Source organism: Capsicum annuum, chromosome 11 (assembly GCF_002878395.1).
Source record: "Capsicum annuum cultivar UCD-10X-F1 chromosome 11, UCD10Xv1.1, whole genome shotgun sequence".
Lineage (NCBI taxonomy): Eukaryota > Viridiplantae > Streptophyta > Magnoliopsida > Solanales > Solanaceae > Capsicum > Capsicum annuum.
The window spans coordinates 57,398,135-57,420,574 of NC_061121.1; positions in this window are offsets into that span (position 1 = coordinate 57,398,135).

The following is a 22,440-nucleotide window of genomic DNA, read 5'->3' on the forward strand; positions in this document are numbered from 1 at the left end:
TTTTTCTTTTCCCAGATTTTGCATGCATTATTATGTAAGTTATTGTTGGGGACTGAGGTTTAGTTGGCTTTGATAACAGTGATTTCTTATTTTACCTTTGCTAGTATTTGAAACGTAGTGAACGAGGTTGTTTCTCAAACTTTTCAACTGTTACACCACCTCAATTGTTGTTGCCGTTATTCAAGTTATTATATGTTGATCAATATCGATGGATATTTTTCTATTTCGAAGTACATAATGAGAATTTGGAACTATTTTAGGAATTTTAATATGCTTCTACTGTGATCCCAATTTTCTAGCATACGGTCTCACATTTTACTATGATCATGTGCATGTGTGTTGTAGGTGATCCCTAAAGATTTTATAATCGACCAATTGAGTTTTATCAATCCACCTTATTTCTCAAAAGTTCTACTTTAGGTGCTTAAGTATCACATTATGAGCGTCACGGATATTAGCACGTAGGATTCTAAAATTCTATAAAATTTTTGGACAAAATGTTAGTCGTAGTATCGTCTGAACTTAAAAGAACTTCAAAGAATGCAAATTCCAGTTGAAAACAAAGGATGTTGTCTATGTGGGTATTTCTAAAACAACCTCTCTATCTCATCCATGAGGTAGGGGTATAGTTGGCGTTCACTCTATGGTTGTTGTTGAAGTTTTTTCTATGTAATTATTGTGTATGCATAGTTCACGAGACTAGGTTTGCATACATTCTACTCTACCCATACCCATGTTGTTGTTATAGAACATGCAGCCTATCTTTTTCTGCTCAATTTCTCTCTATACACGTTTGTGATCTGAACTGCTATCCATCTGAAATAGTAACACAAGCGAGAAATAGATCCGATAACAAACATTTCACATCACTTGTATACTAAGTGCCTTCTTTATCACAAAGTAGTACTCTCTATCCTATTTTATGTGGTATAGCTTGAATTTTGAGAGAAATAATTTAATTTTTACTGTGAATTTAGGCATTTTTAATTAAGATTTGTTGGACACATTGTGAAGTCTTTCTTTCTGGTATCTCTTTCTTCTTTTGGATTAATTGTTTTGCTGAGTCTTTTTATTTCTTCTTCAACTTTGGTATTCATCTTTCTGCATTATCTCTAAGCAATCTATAACTTTAAATTATGCCAAAAAAATCGAGGTTCTAATCTCTCTTTCTTTTTCTCTATCTCAATCTCTCTGCTTAATAGTTGATAACTTGTGCTTAAAGTATATAAGCAGTGTATGGGTGTATTTTAAGAGACATCTCATTTTTGTTCCTTTTCTTGGCTATGGTGTAGTTGATTTGAGGTCTAATACACACTGAAAGTGTGGTGTGGATATCCATTTTAGCTCATTTGTTGACTTGGGTGTGTTGGTTTTCTTGATTTGAGGTCTGAAATAAATTTTTAGTGTAGTGTGTATTTTCATTTTGTCTCTTTTGTTGACTTTGTTGTTTTTGGTTTTCTTGATTTGAGGTTTGAAACACACTAAAAGTGTAGTGTGTGTAGTGTGGCTAGCTAGCTAGCTACTTGCTTAACTATAATGGTGCTTAACTATAATGGCAGTTATTGTACAATTTAGGGGAGTTTTTATTGTTGTTTTCATGTTGTATGGTTGTTTTATTTCATTGTCTTGTACTGATGCTAGACCACCTGTTTCTCAGTAGAACTGATCCTCTACATTGTCTTGTAAAAGTCTTTTAAAAGAAATATTTGCAGCAGGGATAGTGTTGATCAGAATATTTGGTTTGGAAAGTGTATTAGCTCATTTCTGTGTGTGATTATGCACATTTTGGAAGTAGTATTTGTTGTCCACTGCAAGTAAACTCTTACTCTATAATGACTTCTTCAAATAAATGATTAGCCTGCTCGAATAAATATAATTATAGCTAACTAGAATTTCAATCAGCAGTTGTTGGGGCTGGAGTAGGCACACTTTATTTTGAGAAAACCAAGTGTATATATTGTTGGGGTTGAAGTAGCCAAAGCACACTATTTTCTTGTTTAAGGTTTTGGGTTTTGTTTTGCATCTTATGTTTGACTGTAATGTAGATTATGTACTTCGTGTTGCATCCTTGAACTTCGTATAATTTGTAAAGTTTGTTTAATTCATCAAAATGAGTGAATACAAACTAGAAGTTCCACTTTTTGAGTTCATCAAAATGAGTAAATTTGGTGTCTATGCTTCATTGTTACACTTTTTGTCTAATTCAATGTGAAAGTTTGTAGATTTTTTTGATTTCTTACTGCAGTTAAGTTGTTGTTGGTTGACTAGTTAATTTTTATAGGTTTGTATAAAAATGAATCAACAAGGGCCTTTAAAAACTAACAAAAGAACAAGGAACGGTACATTTAATAAACCTGGATCATTATCATCCATGGAAAATAGAAAAAGATATTTGCTGACAACAAATAAAATTGTTCAAGCTATACGATCAGAGAAAGAGAATCTTCTAAAGTTAATTGAACAGGAGCATCCACCAGTAGCACCACTAGTACCACCATCTAGAGAAATTAAACAAATAATAGTGGAGCACCATGCACAGGATGAGCAACATGTAGAGGATCAGGTCCAAATCATGATAGATTTAGCCACTCCTACAACAGTTGAACACTGCAAACAACAAGGTAACATATAACTTATAAACTTATTGAATTCATTCATGAACTCTAATTTCTTTTATTTTCTTATAGATGAAGGGCCTTCCACTAGGAAAACAAGAGGCAAAACCAAATGCACAAGGTACATGGCCAACAAGAGAAAAAATTGATCACATTAAAATAGAACAATCAACCTATTAGACCTACTGATGAAGTTGTAATTCAGTTGAGCAGCTTCCTAGGCACATTATCCAAGAATGCGACCTTTTTCCCATTGGATATATTTGATTGGAGGCGTATGGATACTAAAAAAGATTTATGGGATTATGTCCAGGTTTGTCTTTTGAACATTTGATATATTTTTAGTTAAGTGGTTCATTATATATTTGATATATTTTTAGTTGAGCATTTTTGGTGTCTATGAATATGGTGGCTGTATTTTTAGATTTATCAGTGATGATGATTGCACTTGTTCAATAATATGATCTTGATTGCTGATGTTGTGCCTTCTTAGTTCTTTTAGCTTTGGAACTTCTACCCTTTTTTATTTCTTTAATTAGAAATGCAATTTTTTATTGCTGTTGTTCTAACTGAATGGATCCAATTTGTAGTCAAAATATGATATTTCTGAGAACGCAAAAGATTGGATTTTGAAAAGAATTCGAGAATCTTAGAGAAAGTATAGAGTTGATTTTAAGGAAGGTCAATATGATCCATATGAAAATAATAAAGTTCGAATGAGCAAAAGGCCTGAAAAAGTTCCAGAAAGTCAATTTATAGAGTTCCTCCTAAATTGGAAATTGGAAAAATTCTAGGTATATTTCACCATATGAGATCATATTACTGTTAGTGCTACGAGTGGAGCCCTTTATTACTATAGTTAATGTTATTAATTCATTTTAAAAAAAATATGCCAAACAAATACTGAGAATCAGAAAAAGCTGATAAATCCACACACTACTGGGAAGAAGAGTTTTGCTTTAGTTCATAATAACTTGGTGTGTTCTTGTGTGTACTATTGAGTTTTAACTTGTCATTTAAATAATTTTTTATATTCATTAATTGTCATATAAATAGGAAAATGAGAAAAGGATAACTTTGTCGGTAAAGAAGATGTTTGTAGCCACAAGAGTAAGAAAACCTGATCGTGCATACAAGGCGTCAAATAAAGACACCACTAGTAAAATTATATGAACTATCTTTTTCAAGTTTATATTGACATAAATGATCAGTTCTTATTTATTAATTACTTGAATGTGCTTTTGAATATGATTATTATGCTTAAATGGTAGAAATTGAAACACAATAGGGTGCCGATAATCAACCCGTTGATGCATTTTTAGTCGTCATGGGTGTTAAACATCCAAGCCGTCTAATACTGTTTAGAAGGGGGTTACAAAGACTTTTTTGAAAGGGTTAAACGGCAGATCTGAATTAACTTTAAATGCCACAAATGATGTCATTCAACAAATGCAAGGATGCAAAAAATAAAGGATCAAATTGAGGAGCAAAAGAGGACCATTAAACAAGAAGTTGCTGCATATGTAATTTCTCAACTTCAAAATGCAGGAATAATTAATCCTAAGATACTGGCGCCATTATCCATTCCTTCACCAACAGAATCAACTTCTACACTAGCAGCTACCGGGAGAAACAATCAAAACAGTTAAGGTTAGTGTTTGAAATTATGATTTATGTTACTTTTGTTACTAAGAATTGTACTCCAATTCATATGATGGATAATATTGTTGTTGTTGGAATGTATTGGATAGTTAGTGTGGTATCTTTTAGGCAATGGGTTGAAATTCTATTGAAGTTCTTGATAAAAAGATGAGATTTCGAGCTTCTTTAAGGAAATGGGTGTTGCTGATTTGTGGATCCCAACTTCTCTTTTTGGTTTTTCATTTAGTTCTTGAACATTGGTTTATAATTATTTCTGGAGTTTGGGTTATTTGTGGTGCTATGACTTCACTTTAGCAATAAGATTTGGGTACCTATGTGGTTTTTCTGGTTAGCCATGATTTTCCATTGAAATAAGGTTTGTTCTTAATCTGGGATTTTGTTAATTCTTGACTTTGTTTGGTTCTATAGATGTTTTGTTGAAATAGGTTTCTTTTTTTTCTTGTTTAAGGTTTTGAGTTTTGTGTTACATCTTATGTTTGACTATTATGTAGCTTATGACTTTCTAGTTTGGATCAGTTTGGGTCAAGATAATAAAAACATTAATTCTTTCAACTTTGAGCTTTTTCAGGTGAATGTTTGATTATTTTTCGTTGAGTGTGTGTTGTTGCTGCAGATTTGTTATGGTTTTCAGGTGAAAATCTTTAAAAAGGACGAGGCTTTAAGCTACTTGTCATTTATGGTTGTTTTATTATTTCAATTTTGAGTATTTGTGTGTTGTGGCTGAAAACTAGCTGTGATTTGAGGTTAAGATTCTTTGAAAAGAGACTTTAAGTTGCTTTTTTAGTAGAGTGCCAAAAATTTCTGCTTACTTATGTGTTTGCAACTGCAGGTTAGAGCTGTGATTAAAAGAAGAGTGCAAGGGGTGTTCTACCTCCTCTTCCTACAACATAATAAAGTCAGTGCATTTACCTATTTGAGTGGTCATAGTACTTTTCAAATGTTGGTTACAATAACTTTTTTTTGAATGTTGTTTGCGGCTGCAAGTTTTTGCTATGTTCATTGCTTTCGGGTGTTAAAGAGTGAATGTTGAAAACTTATTGGTTGGGGATGCGATCCAGATTTCTGTTTTTTCTTGAAATGTTGGGAGGTTACTATTTCAAGACTTAATGTTGTTTGGGATAGTTACTATTTTGACTAAGGTTGTTGATGGACTATTTTGGTTGGTTATTGTTATTGTTGTTGGATTGATTTACTGAGGTTATTGTTGGACTGGTTTACTAAGGTTGTTGTTGGACTGGTTTACTATTGTTGGACTGATTTACTGTTGTTGTTGGACTAATTTACTAAGTTTGTTTTGTATGGTTACTATTTTGACTACGGTTGTTGTTGGACTGATTTAATGTTGTTGTTGTTGACATATTTTGATCAGGACCATTTTGTTTTTCTTATTATTGTAGGTGATCATAACATAGAAGATGGTGGGAACGAAATTGATAAACTAGACCTGACCTAAGAGATCTATCACATTGGCTTCATTTTATGCTAGTTGTTGGAAAATTCGACCAAGTTTCAAACATTATATTGAAGATTCAAAACTTGTACGTCTTTTTTTTGAGTGGTCAAAAAATATTTGGTTTCTTGGTTGTGATCATTTTGGGAATTAATAGTTACTGGTACTCCGTTCTTGTAGCCTATGTTTAATTGTCGCAATTCCAAAAAATAACTGTCCTATAAAGATTATAGGACGGTTTATAGTCGTCTCAACAAATAAACTACCATCGCAATAGCATAATATATATTATGAACTATTGGACAGTTCGTATTGACCGTTGCGATAGAATATATAACCATCCTAATATGTTATATAAGGACGGTTGGGAACCGTCCCAACATAATATCAACTGTCGACGTAGCTTATACATAACATATATATTGGGACGGTCTCTAGCCATCCCAACAGCACAAAAACCATCGCCATTTATTCAAAAAAATAATCATTATTATATATTTATGTGTAGCAACGATTTTTGTCACCATCGCGAAAAATCATCGCGGTAGAGCTAATGTAATGCCTTAAGTTGTATCTGGTGTCCTAACCATCGCCATAGATCTATAGGGACGGTTTCTGCATCTATGAAGACGGTATATGGACGGTCGCCACAACCCCTTTTTCAGTAGTGTGGTCTTGTAAAAATATTACATATTGATGACCCACATATTCTTGTAAAAGAATATTTACCTTGTCTCCCAAGTAAAATAATAAATTAGTTAATTAATTTTACTTCAAGTTACATATATGGTATTTTTTATGGCAAGAAATAACTATAAAAGTCCCTATGATTAAAGATATTTTTCTTAGAGTTCCTAACCTATCTATAAATACATCTGTGACTCCATCAGTCTGGCATACACTTTAATAGGCATAGGTTAGAAGATTCTTAGGGTCTCTTCAATATACTTTCTTGTTAAAGTTCTTATCAATGCGAACACGATTCTCCACAACACTTAAATAATCATAGTTGAAGGTATGTTCCTATTTATTTTTTCTTTGCATTTTGGCTCTGTGTATGTGTTGAAATTCAATATGTGGTATCTGATCTTTCCTTTAGCCGTGTTGATTGGTGTTAAAAATAAGTTGTAAATTATTTTACTTCCGCGATGGATTTCATGGCTTGTAAAATCTAATATGGATCACTCTAATTAACAGGGTGCTTTAAATTTGATTTTTCCTTTATTTGGTATTTGGTTCTTAAGATCATGAAGTGACGTAATGATAAAAGACAACAGATCAATGGTATGGCTATTTCAAATTCATTAAAGTTTGTCCAAGTAATATTTAATTATTTATATACTCCCTCGTAGCAAATGAGTAATATTAGTCTAATTAGTTTATTATCTTCTCAAAGTGATGCTAGTAATTGACTAGCTTAAGTAATTTTAATCTGAATTAAACTTTTGTTAAATTTGACAATATCAATATCATATTTGAATTTCATTGATCTATTATTGGAAATTACTGTCTTAATGAAAGATATGTAGGTTCATATTTCTTTGTTGTACGTTTTTTTTCTATTAACATGATATGCTTTGTCCATCGAATTGTTTTGATGTAGGCTATGCCTATTCAATCCCATTTTAGCATTGTGATTTATTAACTATATATTGAAGTTATTTACTAAAGTTAACTACTTTGAGATCATTTTGAGTTCTTCTAATCATATGTTTGGATTAGCCATAGCATTCTGAGTATATGATATAAGGAAAATTAGGTTCTCCAATCACATAAAGTTAAGTGATTAAGATATAATAATAACATTTAATAAAGTTCAATTATCTTATCAAAATAGAAATCATACCCCACAGGGAGGTAACTAGTTTGGTTAGATTAATTGCAATGAAATAGCAAATCTTTTAGTTCAAAATTATCCTATGCGCACAGGTACAGATTATTTTGTAGATTTATTTAGTTTATTAATCTGATAAAGTTGAGTAAATTTTATGCGTGAATTACAACCTCTACCTACAGGAAGGCTTAAAATTTACTTAGAACCAATACTTAAACAATTTACTTTTATGGTTATGTATTTCATAGTTTATGTATGTGCATCCTTGGTTTGCAGTTCAAACAGTTTTTTCTACTGCAATATTTAACAAAAATTCTCGAATTTCAATGTTGTAGGATGAAAACTTCACTGAATGGAAGGAGAAATTATTTATCACATTAGGGTTCTTAGACTTGGATCTAGCACTCCATGTGGAAGAACTACATAAATCCACGGAATCAAGTATGTCAGAAGCTAAGGCCTTTTTATTAGTGGTGGGAGCGATCTAATCACTTGAGCTTAATGTCATAAGCTCATATAAGCCAAAGCATTAGGGGTTCTATCCCTAACAATGATAAGGTCAAATCTTACATGAAGCAATTGGTGAACACTTTGTTAGCTCTAACAAAGCATCGACCAGCACCCTTATAAAGAGGTTCTCTAGTATAATATTTGATAAAAGTCGTACAGTGTACAAGCATATTATGGAGATTAGAGATATTAATACTAAACTCAATTCCCTTAAGGTTGACATATTTGCATCATTTCTTATGCATTTTGTTGTCAATGCTCTTCCTATGGAATATGACATATTTAAGATATCTTACAACATACATAAAGATAAATGGTCAATGGATGACCTTTTGATAATGTGTGTTCAAGAAGAAGAGAAGTTGAACATGAGATACTTGAAAGTTTTAATTTTGTGACTTATGTTAAAAGAGAAATGCAAATAAGGACAAAAGTTTTCCTATAAAGATGAAAGACAGTCTTAAAACCACTCTTTCTATTTCTGTCGAAAGAAGGGACACTAGAAGAAAAGCTACCTGAAATACAAAATGACTTACGAAGATAAGTAATTTTACCTTTTTATGTTATGAATCTAACTTCTTTGAAGTTTTTGATAATACATGGTGGATCAATTTTGATTTCACAACTGCTGTTGCAAAAAATCATGCAAAATTTTCTAATCTAAGGAAGTGTCACGACCTGAGACTACCCCCTAGTCGTAACATGATTCTTAAGGCCACGTGTGAAACGAAGCTAACCCATAAACTGGTATCTACTATGAGCACTGAATAAAGTAATAATAAAATATCATATGCAGAAGCAAAACTAATAAAAATTCTGTTAAAAGGTAATGTTGAAAACCATAGCCAACGTGTCTGAATTACTGATAAAACTGAAACAACTTTGAATATCTAAAAGCCTCTAAAAATGTAGGGATTTGACAGGAAAAACCCCCAACTAACTCTGACTAACTGGAGTAAAAAATTACTAAAAATAATTGTAAACAACTTATTATTGATGGATGAGGACTCAACCCAGCAGCTGCTAAGAGGCATTGAACTGACTAAGGGCGATTGGGAAACTGAGCATCCGAACCTATGTTATAAGACAACATAGCACAGAAGAGAGTATATGATCAGTACTTTAAATGTACTGGTACGTGAGATAAGGACTAACTGAAGAGCATATAGATGTTAAGCATGAATACATGAACATGTAAAATGAATGCCATACCAAGTAAAGCATGTACTGAAAGAATTTGTAAAATTGAATACTAAATAACAGATAAAATGAACACTTCATCATGTAAACCTGAGCTAATATAACCTGAACACTTAACTGGATTGTGGGAGCTATCATGTAACCAACATGCCCCAATCTGAGTTGATCGAGTTCCAACTTATAACCCTAATGGGAAGGGTGCTGGTACCTTTCTAGGGGTATGAACACATAACTAACGATGTGGATCATACAAAGCTGATGTCCCGAAGGACTAGGGTGTCACCCTCGACTGGAAGGTGCCCCTAAGAGAGCGTCAAACCTCAACTGGTAGAAGGATCTCTTAAAACCTATGTTTTTTATGTAGTTCTGGAACTCAGGGACTACTAATAAAGGTCACACTCTTGACTGGTAGGTGAGCCCTCTTCCCTGGGTTCACTCGGTGCTAAGTCCTACTCTCAACTAAACTGACACTAGTTCTGATTAAAATTAATAGGACTCACAACTTATAATTGCTCAACATGAATATGACAATCTGAATTTGATTAGTAAAACCATGATCTAACTAACTTATTGCTTAAAATCAGAAACATGCATAAACATATATGTATCGGATGTTCATAACCCGCCAGCACTAAATAAGACATTATGTACAGTAACATCATCACAATACTATAAAAAAATTCATGATTCATAGACCCAAAACTTAGTATATTTCACTAAACTGATGAAATCCATGATTACGAGTATGGGAAGAGGATAAACTTACGAGAACAACATGCTCAAATGGCTTAATTCATAAATTTATAAACTTACATGGTGTCAATAGAACATGATATGGGTAACTGAGTTTACAAGCATATAAGAACATAATTTACATGGAGAAACACAATCTCATGGTTTGTATTCAAAACCATTAAGAGAAACTTGAGTAAATACATGTTTGATATTGAAATTTCATTAAACAAGGAAAAAAGGTTTCTACTTGTAAAATAAGGAATTCTTGAGTTTGCTTGGACTCTTGAAGGAAACATTGATTTGAGACCTTGGATGATGAATTCTTGAAAGAATTTTTTGATTTTCGTGTTCTTGAGGATGGGAGGGAATTGAGTATCATTAACTAATGGAGAATGAGGCAAATAATGCTCCTCTTAAGTGTTAAATCATGAATTGTGTGCTTAGGGAGAAGGGAAAAAAACAAAATGCCCCTTTTAACTTTGTTAAAACTGCCCAAAATTACATTGTCGTCATGCTACGGAGGTTATCGAGGAGGCCAACCTCCATGACACATTACGTATCACGGAGGCTATCCTCCGTGACGCGCTACTTATCGCGGAGACTGTCCTCCGTTACAAGCTAAACTCGCAGAGGCTTATGCCTCCGTGGTCCAAAACTACCCCAAACCTCTTCCAAAAATTTTGAAACTCTCCCAGATGACCCTTTTAAAATTCTCAAACATATTTCAACTCATAAATCATCGTTTCCAACATGGAAAGGCCAAAAATAAAATTTTCAAAATCTTGGGGTGTTCAAAATGGCTATGTCATTTGTACTTAGTGTGAAATAATTAGTGTGAAATAATGATTTTGGGACTTCTAAAACATGTTATGAATGGCTGAAAACTAGTCTAGGATCTTGCGGGGTATTACAATATCTCCCTCTTGGGATCATTTATCCCCAAATGAAATTGTCTGAGCCGAGATACTAAGAAGATTGAGATCATGTACTCATACTTATAAGCTAAATCATGATTTAGTAACTGAATTTGAAACATAACGCATGTACTGAACTTTATTCATGAATACATGTTATGACATGAGGATGGTTAGATAGCTCAGATAGAAAAAGAGAGAACTAATTTAAGTAAAACTATTACCTCAAGCTAAATCTGAATTTGTAGAGAAAATATGGGGATACTTGGCTCACATATCAGCTTCTGCTTCCTAAGTAGCTCCCTCAAAGGACTAATTTTTCCATAGAACCTTAACCAAGGAAACTTTATTGTTCCTTAACCTATGAATCTGATGATCAAGGATCTCAATTGGGACTTCTTCGTAGGTAAGGATATCTTGAAAGTACACACTTTCTCAAGGAACGATAAAAGTTAGGTCACCAATGCATTTCTTTAGCAAAGAAACATAAAACACTGGATGCTCTGATGCCAAATCTGTAGGCAATTTTAACTCATAAGCCACCTTCCTAAAATTACTCAAAATCCTATATGGGCTAACATAGTGGGGACTGAGCTCCCTCTCTTACCAAACCTCTTCACCTCTTTTATTGGTGAAATTGTCAAATAAACCAAGTCACCAACATCAAACTCAAGATCTCTTCTTCTCATATCAGCATAGGATTTCTATCAGCTCTAGGCTGTCTTCAGCCTTTCTTAAATCAACTGAACTTTCTCCATCGCCTCATACACTGAATCTATCCCTATCAAAGTAGCCTCACCTACTTCAAACCAACCAATAAGAGATCTACACCTTCTTCCATAGAGAGCATCAAATGGAGCAATCTGAATATTGGAGTGATAGCTATTGTTATAGGCAAACTTAATAAAAGGTAAGTGGTCATCCCAACTACCCTTGAAATCGATAACATAAGCTCTAAACATATCATCTAAGGTCTGAATGGTCTACTCTTCCTGAACATATGTCTGGGGATAAAAAGTTAAACTAAGATAAACTTGGTACCAAGACTCTTCTGAAAAGACTTCTAAAAGAAAGAGGTGAATTGGGTATCTCTATCTGAAATAATGGTCAATGGAACCCCATAAAACTTTACCAACTCCCTAAGATAAAGTCTAGCATAATCCTCAGCTAAATACGAAGTATGAATTGTCAAAAAATGGGTTGAATTGGTTATTCTATCTACAATGGTCCAAATCAAATCATGTTGACGATACGTACGAGGCAACCCTATAACAAAATCCATGTTCAACACTTTCCATTTCCAAGTGGAGATACTGAGGCCTTTAGTTCTCAACCTTAACCTGCTACAATTCAAACACTTAGTCACGAATTTCGCAATATCTTTCTTCATACAATTTCACCAATAGATTTTCAGCAAATCACGATATATCATAGTGGCTCACAGGTGAATAGAATATCATGAACCAAGTGCTTTTGCAAATATCTACTATCTCAAACCATCCATACTAGAAACACATAATTTTCCCTGACAATGAAGCACACCATCTCCCCCTTGGGAGAAAACCTATACCTTTTGATCCCAAACTGTCTTGTTCAACTTGACCAAGGTAGGATCTATGTCTTTCTTTTCTTTTACCTCAGAAACTAGAGAAGAATCTAAACTATTCTAAACCTATATACTACCTTTATCCGAATCAATCAACTTAACACATAATCTAGCAAGTTTATGAACCTCACAAACTAACTCTTTCTTATCCTCCTCAACATGTACAACACTTTCTATAGACAATCTACTGAGGGAATCATCCACTACATTGTCTTTACCTGGGTGATACAATACACTCATATCATAGTCTTTCAACAATTCAAGCCACCTTCTTTGACAAAGATTTAGATCCTTCTAGGTGAACACATAATGTAAACTCTTATGATCCTGCTGGGTGATCTCAGTCTTCTTAGTATCTCAACTCAGAAAGTTTTATTCGAGGATGAATAATCCCAAGGAGAAGATATTATAATAGCCCACAAGATCCTAGACTAGTTTTCAGTTATTCATCATATGTTTAGAAGTCCCAAAGTTATTATTTCACACTAAGTACAAGTGACATGGCCATTTTAACACCCCAAGATTTCAAAAATTTTATTTTTGGCCTTTCCATGTTTGAAATTTTAATTTATGAGCTGAAATGTATTTAGGAATGTTAAAAAGGCCATCTAAAAGAGTTTCAGAATTTTTGGAAGAGGTTCGGGGTTGTTTTGGACCACGAATGCAGTAAGCCTCCGCAATTTTAGCATGTCACGAAGGATAGTATCTACAATATATAGTGTGTCATGGAGGATAGCCTCTATGATACGTAGCATGTTATGGAGGCAAGCCTCTATAATAACCTCTGTGGCACGGAGACGGTAAAATTTTGGCAGTTTCAACAAAGTTAAAGAGGGTATTTTGGTCTTTCTTCCCTCTCCCTAAACATCCAATTCATGATTTAACACCCAAGAGGGCCATATTTGATCCATTCTCCATTATCTAATGATACTCAATTCTCTTCCATCTTCAAGAACACAAAAAATCAAAAGCTTCTTTCAAGAATTAATCATCCAAGGTCTCAAATCAAAGTTTACTTCAAGAGTCCAAGAAAACTCAAGTATGTGGAATATTTATCAATGGGTTCCTTCCACCCATTGAGTGTTAAGAATTCCTTATTTTACAAGTATAAACCTTTTTTCCTTTTCTTATGAAATTTCACTATCAAGCATGGATTTACTTAAGTTTCTCTTAATAGTTTTGAATACTAACCATGAGAATGTGTTTCTCCATGTAAATTATGTTCTTATATGCTTATAAACTCAGTCACCCATATCATGTTCAATTGACATCATGTAAGTTTATCAATTTATGAATTAAACCACATGAGCATGTTGCTCTCATAAGTCTATCCTCTTCCCATACTCATAATCATGAATTTCATTAATTTCGTGAAATTTACTAAGTTTTTGGTCTACGAGTCATAAATTTTCTTACGGTATTATGATAATATTACTGTACATAATGTCTTATTCAGTGTGGCAGATTATGAACACCCGATACCTATATGTTTATGCATATTTCTTATTTCAAGAAATAAGCCAGTCAGATCATGGTTTGACAATAAAATTTAAATTTTCATAGCCATGTTGAGCAATTATCAGTTGTGAGTTCTGTTAATTCTAATCTAAACTAGTGTCAGTTTAGTTGGGAGTAGGACTTAGCACCGATGAACCCAAGGATGAGGGTTCACCTGCCAATCGAGGGTATGACCTTTAGTAGCAGTCCCTGAGTTCCAAAACTACATAGTCGGCGTAGGTTTTGAGAGGTCTTCATGCCAGATAAGGGTTGACGCTCTCTTAAGGGAACTTGCCAGTCAAGGGTGACTCCCTAGTCCTCCGAGACATCAGCTTTATTAGATCCACATCGTCAGTAATGAGTTGGTACCCATGGTAAGGTACTAGCACCCTTCCAACTGGGGCTACAGGTTGGAGCTCGATCAGCTCAAATTGGGATATGTCTGTTACATAATAGCTCCTACAGTTTTAGTTCCATGTTCAGTTATATCAGCTCAGGTTTGCATGACCAAGTGTTTAGTTTATTAGTTATTTAGTATTCAATTTAACAAATTTTGTTAGTACATATTTTACTTGGTCTTACATTCATTTTACATGTTCATACATTCATGCTCAGTATCTGTATGCTCTTTAGTTAGTCCTTATCTCACCTACTAGTACATTCAAAGTACTGATCGCATACTCTCTTTTGTACTATGTTGTCTTATAACATAGGCTCAAATGCTCAGTTCCCCGATCGCCCTTAGTCAATTCAATGCCTCTCAGCAACCGTTATGGAAATTCCTCATCCATCAAGGACAAGTTATTTGCAGTTATTTTCAGTACTTCTTTTACTTCAGTCATTCAGAGTTAGTTAGGGGTCTGTCCCATCAACTCCCCACATTTTTAGAAGCTCTCAGATATTTAGACTTTTTTCAACTTTATCAGCAATTCAGATATATTGGCTATGGTTTTCAGTATTTTTTTTAATAGAATTTCTAAATAGTTTAGCTTTCGCATATGATGTTTTATTATTAGTTTATTCAATGCTCATAACAGATACCAGTTCATGGGTTAGCTTGGGGTCACTCATGGTCTTATGCACTGTGTTATGACTAGGGGTAGTCTCAGATCATGACACGTGTTTGTAATCTTGGGGTGTTAAAATGGCTATGTCACTTGTATTTAGTGGGAAAAATTCTAAACATGTGGTGAATAGGTGAAAACTAGTCTAGGATCTTGTGAGGTATTATAGGAAGTTAATAGGAAGTGAACAAAATGTTTATTCTGGTAATACGAAGACATCAGATGTGAAAGTCATGGAGACTTATAGGCTCATTTTTAAAGATGATTTTTAGTTAAATTTAAAATGTACTTTTTATGTTCCATTGTATTCAATAGTTGGTTATGATTTCAATTTTCATTTTTCAACAATAAAAGTTTTGAAAGGCATTAAAGTTATTGGATTTGAAAATTTATGTAGAAAATTTTTTTAATTTGAGCTAGCCCCTATGATTTAATGTAATGTCTTAATTATGTATGATAAAGAATTGTCACTAAGCGATGTATTGTCAATGAGAACTCATCAAGTTTTTGGTACAAGAGATTAAGACATGTATCTATTGAAAGAATCAAAAGATGAGTTAATGATGGAGTTCTTAAAGCTCTTGATTCTTCTAAATTTGAGACTCGTGTGGACTGCATAAAAGGTAAGCAGGCCAAGAAATCAACTAAAGGAGTCAAAAAATATTTTATACTGCTTAAGATCATACATATTGATATTTGTGAACCTTTTCCTACCCCTTGCTTGAATGTTGAAAGATATTTGATGATTATTCAAGATGCATGTATCTCTATTTTCTATTTAACAAATCAAAAGAACTTGATGCTTTACAGTTTTTAAAACAAAAGTAGAGAAACAAACTGAAGTTCATATCAAATTGTAAAATTTGGTAGGGACAGAGAATATTATGGTAGATACATAGATAAAGGATAAGTTAAAGGTCCATTTGTCGAGTTTCTTAAAATTAAAAGGTATTATTGTTCAATATATCATGTCAAGAACACCATAATAAAATGGTGTGAAACAAAAAAGGACCCGAATATTAATGGATATGGTAAAAAACCTGATTAGTAGATCAAGTTTATATTAATCCTTATGGAGTGAAGCCTTAAAGACCGTTGTATATATTTTAAATAGGGTTCTAGTCAAGGTTGTCCCCAAGATGCCTTTTGAATAATGAAAAGGATTGAATCCTACTTAAAGCCAATTACACATCTAGGGATGTCCAACTAAAGTGAGGGTTTATACCCCTCAATTAAAAAAGTTGAATGAAAGAACAATAAACGGTTTCTCTATAGGCTATGTGGTTAACTCTAAAGGATTTATATTTTAGTGTTCTTCTCATTGTCCAAAAATTATTGAGACTAGAAATGATAAATTTCTTGAGAAACATGAATAGGATAGATTTAACTTAAGTGGTGGAATTTGAAGAGATAAGTAAACCACACTTGGTACCTTTATATCAAAGTGGTGGAATTTGAAGAGATAAGTAAACCACATTTGGTAACATTAAGTAAGAATGTCTGGTAGATATCAAAGTAACCCTAGAAAGTTGGTAAAAGGGTTTGAGAAATTTATGAGGAATCAAGAATATTAAGCTCGCATACAAATATCTTGACCCGATGGAAGTCATTGGGTATTTATATTCTAATTAGAATGGATGCAAAGGTAGTGGTGAATCTACTTTTGGATATGTTTTCCTTCTTGTTAAAGGTATTGTGTCTTAGGGTAGTGTTAATCAAACCATTGTTACAATATCTATAATGAAAATTAAATTTATATCATGCTATGAAGCTACATCACAAGTGTTATGGCTGAAGAATTTTACTTCAGGCCTTAAAGTTGTCGATTCTATTGCAAGATCATTAAGAATATTTTGTGATAATTTATCTGCAGTATTCTTTTCAAAGAATAACAAGAGTGGCGGCCAAAGTAAGCACTTAGGCATAATGTGAGTTTTAAACATGTTAGTACAACTATGGTGATTGTTGATCCTATGACTAAAGGTTTATCAACTAATATTTTCAAGGATCATGCATCCAGTATGAGGCTTAATAACTCATTGTAGTTTTGTTTTTTTCTCTAACACTTTGTCTAGACACTATCGTTATACATGACTGAGCATATTTTGATTTTCATGTGTTATAAAGTGGTCATTGGGTAAAATAAAGTTGGACTCTGAATGACTTATATTAAGATCATTCATAAAGTTGTTGGACACTTTATTTAGAACATATTGTACATTATAATACATGAAAGAAAATGTTTGACTAAGAGCATAATCGCCATGATTCTTGTATTAATATATTTTATAAAGTGATCGTTGCATACTATTAAATTAGGAGAATATGTATTTATGGTCATATCACTTATTTTCACTCATAAAGGATTGTCTAATTTTGACATGTGGGTCACATGGGAGAATGTCAAAATATTACGTATTGATGACCCATATATTTTTAGTAATAAAATATTTACCTTGTCTGATTTCTCCCAAGTAAAGTCATAAATTAGGAAACTAATTTTCCTCCAAGTTATGCATATATAGTATTTCTTCTATGGCAAGAAATAACTATGAAAGTTCCTAGGGTTAAAGATATTTGCCTAAGAGTCCCTAGCCTACCTATAAATACGCATGTGGCTCCATCAGTCGGGCATACACTTTGATATACATAGGTTAGAAGATTCTTAGTCTTTTTATGTGCTTTCTTATTAAAGTTCTTGGCGAGGCAAATACCATTCTCCACAACACTTGAATAGTCATGACTGAAGATGCGTTTTATTTTATTTTTCCGTTGTGTTTTGTCTATGAAACAGGATGAGATGTTTTCTACTGATTATGCTGGTAAAATCCTTGAGATCTCTCTAAATATGGAGGGGGTGATAGGAAGGTTGTGGCAAGCTGTTGATAAAATGGATAACTGCAGAGATTGCTCTTTACCTTTAGCAATGACAAGCACTACCAATATGGCTATCATAGAAATTCTTTTGTTGAATATATACTCTTCTATCATATCCGAAGATTAAACTGGGAAGGGACTACACAGACCCAACCACAACATATACAATCTGTTTAGCAGTGGTGTTATTGCGGAGAAGATATTTTTTCCGGCCAAGTTTGTTGGTTCTTCTATGCTCATTCATTTATAGATTGTGTAAATAGTGTAAAATATGTATATAATTTGAGTATACATTATAGATTGACTACACGTTGATTATACACAAATTATACAAGTGGCTATGGTGGGTGGGTACTGATACAAATATGTATATAATGTGTATATATATTTTATGAATAATGTATCAACTCTACCCTATATTACACATGAAACTATTTATAAACATTCAATGTTCATGCAATTTGCATACACTAACATATATGAAATATATGAAGTGTGCAAATAGTGTATAATGCATATATGTTGTACGTATACAACTTAATTATGATATGTATAAAAGTGAATAATGTATGTATTTCTCTTATTATTCTCTAGAGGTGACATGAATTCTGTATGAACATACAAAATAGTTCTCAACAATTCTCCTTAACTTTTGGGCTTTCGGTTAACTTGGGTAAAAGTTCAATCTATTTTGAAGGAGTGGTGAAATCTGTCAGGATTCAAATTATACAACAATTAAGACTCTCTATTTTGTAATTACCTCTCCAACACCTTGGTGTGCCTCAATTTACAAAGAAAAAATGATTACTCAGCAATGGTTACCTCTAATAGAAAATATCACAACCAAAATTCTACTTGGACAACTTTGAAGCTTTTTTGTACGGGGAAAGTTCAATCAATGTATTTAGTTTTATGTGGTGTTCAAGTTCACTAGGCACAATTATTCCTTTTTTTTTTTTTTTTTTTGCGAAAAGTACTGAAATTAATTGATAGATACTATAGAAGCTATCTTTGGTCGGGTGAAAAGCACATAACAAAGAAATTTCATATTCCTTGAAAGAAAATGTATTATCCAAAATCAGTTGGTGGCTTAAACTTGATTCAGTTGCAACTATGAAATTAAGTTGTTATAGCCAAACTGTGTTGGGAATCTTGCTCATAAGCAAGATAAATTATGGATCAAGTGGATTTATATTTACTATATGATGAGTAATTAACTAAACTCTTGTCCAATATCTTAGCATGCCAGTCAGATGACTAGGAATTCATGAAATCAAATGAGACCATGAACCAAGTATCAACACCAGCCTTGACAGGTACTAGAACGATCAAACAGTTGTACTAACACCTTCTAGGTAATTTTCCAAGAGTTCAATGAAATTGTTTGATGTTTGAAAACAATGCTAGACCCTGTCAAGTGGGTCGGCCCGACCCGGTCCGGTTTGACCCGGCCTGGTTTGACCCAGCCCGGTAAGCCTAGGGCTTTAGGGTTCCGGGTCCCGGACCGATTTTTTTTTAAACTGGGCCCAGCTAACCCGGCCCGAACTAAGCCCGGTCCAGGCCCGCCGGTTAACCGGCCTTGCCAGGCCCGGATACCTTTTTTTTAAAAAAAATGGGATTTTGGGCCAAACTAGCCGTTGGCCCAATGGCTATATAGCCGTTTTTAGGTCCAAACGGCTAGTTTGGGCCCATTTATTAAAAAAAAAAATTAACTCTAAAAAATATTTTTTAATCCCAAAAAAAATTCTATAAATACCCTACAACTTCAAATCATTTTTCACACAATTTTTCACTCTCTCAAATCTCATTCTCTCTCAAATCTCAATTCACAATTCTCAAATATTCAATATATTTAATTTCTTAAAGTGTTCACTTTAATTTTTTAATTTTTCATTTATAAAGTACGAGCGGAAGTTTCTAAAGTCGCAACCTTCGGATACTTCCAAAATTTGGTATTGTCGTTCCACCTCTTACGTTTAATTTTTATTTATTTTATTAATTATTTAATATTTAATTTTATTATATTTGTGTATTTTGAATATTTTTAGTTTAATTTAATTTATATTATGGATAAATTAAGAAACCTCGCTACTAAAGGTGTTAAAAAATTTTGTCCTGGAAGCGGTAGTGGTAGTAAAAAGAGAATTACTAGTGGTAGAGGTAGTTCAAGTAGTAGATATACCCGTGTGCCTTCGCCTCCGTTACCGCTTGGTACACCTTTTGAGGAAGAAATAGGTGTAGGTGCTCACGATATGGATTATGTAGAAGCTCAGAAAAATTACGGTATAAAAGAAGAAAATAAAGTAGATGCAGTTAATTTAGACGAAGATAATAAAAATATTGCTGAGACACCTTCCGTAGGAGATGCTAACGTTAGATCTGAATTGGTTAATCTCCCTCCCCGTCCTCCCAGTGCCCCAAGACCTCGTAAAAGAACTAGTGTTGCATGGCAATTTTTTGAACGTATATCAGATATTGAGGTGCAATGTAATATTTGTCAACAAATATATAAGCATAGAAGTGGAGGCAAGCAAGGGGTACAGGTATGTTAATGAGATATATAGCTGAAGATCACAAGAGAGAGTTAAATATTGCGCAAGGTGGTGGGGATGTTGGTGGGCCAACGCAAACTAGAATGGACCCAGCAACCGGTCACGTAGCGTTCTATCATGAAAATGTTGTGAACTTACTGCCAAATTGTCGTGCTTTAGAAACTTTGGAATTGCTCTTTTTTTCTTTGATAATTGTGGTGTCCGGGCCAGCTTTCGTGCACCTCAACTAATTTCATTGGATACCTGCCACCCTTCACTGACATTAGGTATCAGGAACTCTAACCACCAAGGCTAGAACAGATGAAAAGAATTCACCTAGTGTTTTTATCTTTGCCGGAATTAGAACTTGAGACCTCAAGGAAATCGACCCACTTCATTGACCATTGTGCCACACCCTTGAGTGTTGAAAATGTTTTTTGTTTAATAGTTTCCATAGGCTGTATTAAGATTATGATTATGAGATATTGAGGGAGGAGTAGTAGATTGATATGCTCTATGCAACAGCAAGTAAAGTAGAGAATGAATCTTATTAACGGGAATGAAAATGAATATAACAGTACAAGCTTATATAATAGCTCTAGTGCTACACTAACCGACCTACTTGCTAACATGTGTAACCAGCTAATGTCGCCTACCAACATTTTAACTACTCAATAAAAAACTAAGGACTCATTTGGTACTATGGATAAGAGATAACTAACTCTTCGATTAATTTTAGGATGAGTTTATCCCATGTTTGATAGGTACAAATCGCAGGATAACTTATCCTGAGACTAGTTATCCCGAAATTATAGTGTTATTTTTATCCCACCTTTAGGGTGGGGATAACAATCCTGAGATAATTAACAACAACAACATACCCAGTATATTCCCACAGGGTGGGAACCCTGGGATAATTAATAACGCTAACAACGGGATAATTAATGGGATTTTGAATTAAAAGGGACAAATAAGTTTGTCAATTACGTGGGGATCCTTTAAGTTTTAAAATTAGGTAAAAGGGACAATTTTTTTTCCATTTTTTTCTGAAACATTTTCGCTCCAACAACTAAAAAGGTTGTCTCAACAACTATAGAAGTTGTCCCAACAACTATCAAAGTTGTTTGACAATTGTGCTAAGTTGTTCGACAACTATACTTAATGCAGTTGTCGAACAACTTTGATAATTGTTGGGATAATTAATGCAGTTGTCGAACAACTATCTCCAGTTGTTTAAGCAACTTTACCTCGTTTAACTTAATAATATTATGGGACCCACATGTCACATTTATTTAATTGAAGACTTGAGAGAGACTTCCAGCTCATTTTTCTCTTAATTAATCCTGCGATAACTTGCTTTCCAACCAAACGAGCCCTAATTAAATAACTAGTTTTAGGCTGAACTGGTTTAGTAACTCCACTATTCTCAATACTTGATACGAGACGAAACTAAGAAAATAAAAACAACATAAAAACAAAGAAAAATAAGGGGAAAATGAGACAAACACGTAAAGAAATAAAAGGAATAGAAAGATAGATAAATTGACATAAATCGATAATGAGATGACAACCAAAGGGTATATTAAACGCTAAGACCTTCCAATCAATCACGGACAACACCAACCTCTTTCGAGTACACAAATGGGAACTGATTCCCAAGCACCCACGTTTCTCACAAATCAATGAAACTCCCAACAAGTTTCCATAAAAACACTCTCAAGTGTCAACTCACTTATTATTAAACAACTAAGTCTAAAATGAAGGAAAACTAGCTATTTATAGTCATGGGTTATTTATTACACAATGGGACTAAAAGAGACCCTAAATTGCTATTAGGCCCAAAAGTGACCTAAGAGCCAAAACAATGCAATGGGCGCCCATACTCTCTCGAAATCCAAGGTATCATCCAAATGGATGTCGTCCATTCCTTTCTCAGAAGATATCA